Here is a 7541-nt window from a genome sequence, read left to right as displayed (position 1 = left end):
TATTTTTATTTTTTTGTATTTTTGAATTTTTTGATTTTTTGTATTTTCGATTTGAGGTACTCTGAAGAGATATGTGTAAAACTTGCGAAGGTGCATGTTGTTGATAGGATCCTTCAAAGGTTCACCATCTGGGGTTGAGAGTTGATATGCACCAGATCCATAAGCTGTTGTAATGATGTAAGGACCAAGCCAATTTGGTTCGAACTTGCCCTTCTTCTCTCTGTCTTGCTGATTTTTAGGATTTTTTCTGAGAACTAAGTCACCCACCTCAAATGTGAGAGGCTTTATTTTGTGGTTATAGCTGCAATGTTCCTTGATTGAATGATATGTAGCTCGAGTGACTGTCTTCCTTGATAAAGGAATTGGAATAGAATTACTAGTGTGTGGACTATGTTTGCCCATATGCGTGTCACCTAAAGAAGTTTGGGCATCCTTGACAACAAAGTCCCATGAGGAAGCTCCATTAAAGGTCCATTGATGTGATGTATCACCAAAAGGGAATGGATGTGTGGAACAAGTGGATGAGTTATGAAGGCTTATGATTGTGAAAAGAAGTGAAAGTAGGAAGACATGATGGAGACTTGGGATCAACAAGTATGCTTTTTGACTTGAAATTTTAGAACTTTTGCCCCCAGTTATTTTGATATTAGGGGAGATCATCTCTTTCTCTTTTTCTTTCATAGGATTTTTATCCTTGACTTTGATTTTTTCAAAGTCCAATAGCTTTTGATTTTGATTTGGACTAAAGGACTTCTCTTTATTTTTTACTTTTAGATTTTTCTTTTCAAAGCTTGATATTTCATCCCCAATTAGTAAGGTATTTTCTGTTTTTTGTTGATCCAAGTCTAGGAGAGGAGTGGAAGTGGAATGAACCGATGAAATGGTAAGGCTATGTGAGTTCTCAAGAGGGTTGGCGATACACACAATAGATTCTTCACTGGAACCACTCTTAGGACTATTGATATCAAGAGCTGCTTGCACCACTAGAGGAGATTTGCATTCAGACTTAGTAGCCACAACACTAGGTGGTTCATACCCAATTCCTTGGCATTGCAACTTGTTTGTAGGTTGTTCTTGTTGACAAAATGTGTTAGGAGATAGTGGGAGTTGATCAACATGAAAGATATACTCACCACATCCCATGTCTTTAAACTTGAACTTTTCTTTGATCTCTATTTTCTTTGATGTAAAAGCTTTCAAGGATTCTAGATCCAAATATGTTGATGAAGGAATAGCTTCTCGATTGGCCGGAATTGTTATTTCTGATCTAGGTTGTAGATTGTTGCAATATATGAATGGGTTTGGGTTAGCTTTGATGGTCACTTCAAATCCATTATGTGGGAACTTGATACATCGATGATATGTAGATGGTACTGTGCTCATCTCATGAATCCATGGACATCCTAGCAATATGTTGTATGTGAGATCGAGGTCTAGGACTTGACAAACCACATCGTTTGTAACTGGCCCAACTTTGAGAGGTAAAGTGACTGTGCCTTTGGATGAACGCTCTTCATCATCATATGCCTTGATGGTAATTTCATGTGTAGAATTCACAATCTTTTCAAAATATCACAATTGCTTAAGAGTATGCAATGTACAAATGTTGAGACCAACTCCTCCATCTATCAGGACTCGTTTTATTCGATGTTTGTGCAGGAAGGCTTCAATGTGTAAAGGTGCATTATGTAGTTGGATTATGGAGGCATTGTCAACTTCAGTGAATGTAAGAGAATGTGGAATGGAAAGGTATCACACTATGACTTGAAACTGGTCCACGTTCAGATTAGTGGGGATGGTAGTGTCTCTTAAAGTTTTGTCAAGAATGGCTTTATGTGCAGGAGATATGCGTAAAAGATCAAGGATGGAGATAAGTGCGGGTGTCCTCCCTAATTGCTCTACTAGGTCGCACTCAGGTTTGGTTGATGAGGAAGCGGTGATTTTCGTTGGAGCACCTTGCAAAGTGACCTTTCCTCAATGAGTTGTAACATTACATTCATAGGTAGGTTCAGAAGAAGATCCAATTCCTTTTAGGACAACCGTAGGTCTTTGGGTAGAATTTTTAGGCGTTTTGTCCTTGATGATAATGGTAGAGACATAATTGTCCATGGAAATGTGATTAACAGTCGAATCATAGTTATAGGATGCTCTGGTATAGTTGGTTTTCTCATCTGTGGCTTTAGCTTTTCCCTTGTCATGTTTAGGGAATGGTTCCTTAAACATCTCATGTTCTTGGTTAGATGAGTGTCCCTCGATCTCAATGTCACCTCTATCAATAAGATCTTGTATGATGTTCTTCAGTCGATGACAATTTCATGTTTTATGGCCCTTGCTTTTATGATATTCATAGTATTCATCATCATTCCACCAATTTGGTTTGACCTTTGGTTCATATGGAGGATTGTTAGGAATTGTTATTATCTTGTTTGCCACTAGCTTCTTAAAAGCTAATTCAAGTGGTTCTCCCAATGGGGTGTATTTCCTTCATGGTTTCGAATTTGTTTGAGTATTCACTTGGTTGTTTGTAGAACTTGATCCAGAAAGAATGATTTTGGGTCGCACTGTATTAGCATCAACAACACCATCATTGACTGTGTTCTTGTTCTTGTTCCAAAATCTTGGCTTGTCTTTTCCTTTAAAGTCCTCTTTGTTTTCTTTAAATATTTTGATGACATCTTGCTCAATTAGGACCTTCTATGTCGCTAAGCCTTTCTCAATGACGTCCTTGAAGGTGGACAAGCAAGCTTTCCTTAATTCATAACCAATTTCTCATTGGACATTCTGGGCGAACATCTCTACCATTTGTTTTTGTGAAATTTCAAAAGAATCTGCTGGCTAGATTTCTCCATCTTTGTAAAAATGATGAAAAAGACTCTCCATCCCTTTGTTTGGTGTTACACAAGGTGGTGATTGATATGTTTGTCTCTATGTTGTATGAGAAATGTTGGATAAATGTCTCTGCTAAGTCACCCCATGACTTAATTCCAGGTGGAAGTTGGGAGAACCATTCCATAGCTTGATCACCTAAGCTTTGTGGGAATAATCTCATCAACTATGTCTCTTCTGCTGCTACCTCAATGCAAGCTGTGAAAAATTGTCTTATATATGCCTTAGGATCTCCTTTGCCTCTATACTTATCGAGCTTAGGTGTCACAAAATGTGTAGGAAAAAGAGGCATTGGAATTCTCTTGTCAAATGGATAAGGACACATGTCTCTCATTGTGTAAGTTGGCTTCGGTGTATTTATGTCCTCCATTTTCTTTTGTAAGTCCTTAATTTGTTGTTCCAAATTGTTCTTAGGTGGAGACCGACTTCTTGGACCATACCTAATGCCTGAACCACTGGGTGGAGGAGGAGCATGTTGCATATATGGATGGTATTGATCATATACATGTTCATATGGAGGAGGTCTATAATGATGTTGTGTATATGGACCACTTGGCATAGAGTCATGATGAGGAATGGAATGTCTGCATTGTCCATGTATATCATACTCTGTAGGCATGTCATGAGTTTGTTCTAGTGTGTTGCCCCCAAATTTGATGCGGGGTTCCCCATTGTCCAAATTTTGAGCATGCCTTTGAATATCCAATTGCTTTGGTGATTGGTCCCTAGCATTGGTATGTGATTGAGTATATTTTTTTGCATAAGACTTCCATAATGGTCTACGAAGGTGAGTATCATATGCTTGACCATGTGTATGTAGGACCTCATGTTTTTGAAACAAAGATGATGGTGATTCAGGAACAATATGTGGTCCTCTATTGCTTCCACTATTAGGCCTCCTTTGATCCATGTTGAGGTGAGGTTGTTGCAAAGGTTGATTATCCATTATTTGAGACATGTCAAAATCATGAGGGATCTTGGCTCCACTTTGTGCCATTACTTGTATAAAATATTATCTATCTCTCCTCATTATTTCCTCAACCAATTGATTGAAACAGGGATCTATAATGGAGTCTTCCACTTCTGCTGAATGTACGGAAAAGTTGTATGTATTTTCATTGTGTGTATCATTGTTGTTTGTAGTGTCCATGTTCTCAATATTTGGAATGTTTCTATAGTCATCCATGTCAGGTAATGTAGTATGATCAGAATTGAAAAATACATCATTGTCATGCTCATAGGCACTCATGTTTGTGGATTCTTGGGCCTCTTTAGTTTCTCTCCTAGATTTTTGGGAACGAGTTTCAACCATGAACTAGGTCTTGACCAAGATGTGTGAGATTAGATGAAAATGGAAAAGTATGGAAGACCAAGAGTTGGATGGAATGTAAATGAATCTGAGGTGTACTTGCAATGTCCAAAGTGTAAGTCCAAGTATGTATGTAGTAGAGTAGGTGTGGCTTCCAAAGAGATGATAAGTTCTCTTGATGAGGTAAGTTGACCTTGACTCTAAGTAAGACCAAATGAGACCCAAAGGTGATAGACCTTGATGAGGGACCACTTAGCAAAATGTTGTTGTATGTAGTGTGTTGACAAAGTAAGATGAGGACAAGAAAGTAACCTTTTGACTCAAGTTTAGAGAACTATGAATGTAATACAAGGTGTAAAGCAATGATGGACTTCGTGAGACCCAAAAATAGGTTGAATGCTAGATGAAAATCTAGAGAAGTAACTTAGGAAGCTCAAGAATTCTGAAATTGATTGCTATTGTTTGCTAGATTGTGAGTTTTTCCCAATACTGAACACAGACGTGCATGTATCCTTCATAGACGCAGTTCTAAAATCTAAGTACAATTTTTCCAATTTGTGAAGTTGTTGTTATGACCAAATTTGAATGTGTGACCATTTTTCATGACAAGAGGACACAATGTTGATGAGGACTCTATGTTTGCAAGTGTTTAGACTCAAACTGACTCAAAGAAAAGTGTTTTTTTTGATGTAAAATTGTTTTGCATACACTTGAAGACACAAAAGACACAATTTTATGATGTTTGGTCTTGAATGTTTAAAAGAAGACAAGCACAATTCTTATGGTTGGCCAGGACAATAGTTGTTGACCCCACATGGGGTTTCCCTCGAGGCTATGTTATTCAGAGTGGATACTTAGATGCTTGATCCCACTGGCTCCACCCTCGGCACTCACTTCTCTGGGGAAGCCAAGCATCAGTCCCTATGAAAACTCCCCGTGGTGAACTTTGTATCTCTACTAAGAACCGTATGTGTGTGGGCCACTCCAGAGGTTCGACCTCCTGCCCCAACAACTAGAATGATTTTGGCTTTCTAAAACAAAAAGGTGCTAGTAAGGGCATCCGCTCATGAGGCCATACATGTGGCACTTTCAGCTTTGTAAATACAGAAGACTCCCAACCGGTAGGGGTTACACCCTACAAATGATCAAATAAATTTGATCAAACAGGTTTATGGGGAGACATAGTGTTGGTATGAACTAATCAACACACGTTACCCATGGCGTTCACCATGGATACAGTTATTTATAGTGGTTCGGAAGAGGTGGGTTTTCCTCGCTACAACTTGGGTCATTCTCTCCTCACTAGTAGTCCTAATGACCACATGGGGAGATAGGCCCTCTAAAGATTAACACAAAAGAGCCTATTGCCCAAGACACAAAAGACACTGGTTCAATTTTAATGCACTAATTGAAGTGTTTGCTAATCTATGTAAACAAGGCACACAATGAAAATCAAAAGAAACCCTTACAAAAATTTTGCAACAAATAATTGTTAGTAGTTTTGCAATAATACCCCTCCTGCAAGCACACAAGTTAGGTAAATTTTAGATCCAAAAGACTTTGTGAAATAGGGGCCTTCGATAATGCGTTTTTTGACAAATTCAAAAATTTGATTTTTCATGAGTTATTTTGCATCATAAAAAATAGAGCATTCGTAAAATTTCAAGACATTTCCAGAAATGTAAGAAAATCCAAAAAATTTGCTAATTTGCTCCCAAAATTAATTTTTTATGAAAAGTCATAAAAAATTCATAGAAAATGCAAAATTTATCCCGAAAATCTGAATTTTTAACTGGAAACTCCTGATAGCATTCCAAAGCTTCATAAAATAATTCCTGCAAAAATTACAAGCAGTTTGTGAGATATAATCAAAATAATGCAAAACCCTAATTTTTAAATATCCATTTTTTAAGGAAATATTTTGCATCAAAATTAAAATAAAAAAGGAACAAATCCTATGTATAATTTTGAGATCTTTCCAAAAATGTAATAAAATCCGAAAAACTCGCTAATTTTCTCTCAAAAATATTTTTTTTATGAAAATACATAAAAAAAAATCATAGAAAATTCAAATATGATCTAAAAACACTGATATTATTATTGAGCATTTATGATACTGTTCTTGACTTGCAAAAAAAAATAGATGTTAAAATTCAAATCAGTTTGTGAGATATGATCAAAATAATGAAAAACCCTAATGTTTAAAGATCCAATTTTTGAGGAAATATTTTGCATCAAAATTAAAATCCCAAAGAACAAAGCTTGTGTATAAATCAGAGAGCTTTCCAAAAATATAAGAAAATCTGAAAAAATTTCTCATTTGCTCTCAAAATTATTTTTTTATGAAAATTCATTAAAAAATCATAAAAAATTAAAATATGCTCCAATAGATCTGAATTTTGGTTTGAGAGCTCTTGATACTGTCTTCAACTTGCAAACAAAATTTGATGTTGTTTGTGAGATCGGATCAAATCTCTCCAAGATCTTGATTTTATGTCCAAAACCCTAGTTGTACAAGGTTATTCTCCAAATAGTTTTACAAAATAGCAATATAGGGTTAGAAAAACCTACAAAAAAAACATAGATCTAACAAAAATCCATGTCCCACGAGGCGTGCCAAAATGTTTAAGGTGAAAGTGGAAACAACAATATTGAAAGACTAAATGAATTCAACCACAAAACCCTAGCCTAGCAACAACAAAGGTCCACCATAACATATGAAGATTACCTAAGACAATGCAAATTAAATAAAATCACAAATATTATACCATCATTTGTCCAATAGGTTTTGGATCTCCATTCTTCCTATCTTCATTGATCTTGCTTGACATATTTGCTCTCAGATTTTATGTGTGCACAAGAGCTCAACAAAGAATGGAAATGTGGTTGTAAGTAGGCTTGATCGCATATGAAAGTTCAATAGCATAGTTGGGTCGACTAGAATGATTATCTCATTAGGGTTGATAATGAAGGAAGAATCTCCTTATATAGAAGACACTATAAGAAATGGAGGGATAAGATTGAGAGGTGTAAAAGATAAATGGTCGGCTAAGATTAGAGGGTAGGTAGAGAAAATAAGAAAATAATAATAGGGTAGGTAGTGTAGGAATTAAGAGATGAATGACATGTGTCATAGGTGGAAAAGGTTAATGAATTCATTAAATAAATAAAGATTTATTTAATTAATAGAGAAAGTGGGATTAATTAGATAAATAAAAGTATTTATTTAATTTAGGAAAAGGGTAATTTAAATAAATAAATGTATTTATTTAAATGAGAAATAAGGGTAGAAGAGGATAAATGAATTAATTAAATAAATAAAGATTTATTCAATTAATAGAAGAAT

This window comes from Cryptomeria japonica, chromosome 5 (genome assembly GCF_030272615.1).
Source record: "Cryptomeria japonica chromosome 5, Sugi_1.0, whole genome shotgun sequence".
NCBI lineage: Eukaryota > Viridiplantae > Streptophyta > Pinopsida > Cupressales > Cupressaceae > Cryptomeria > Cryptomeria japonica.
The sequence above is the reverse complement of the archived record's forward strand: the minus strand, read 5'-3'. Positions refer to the sequence as shown.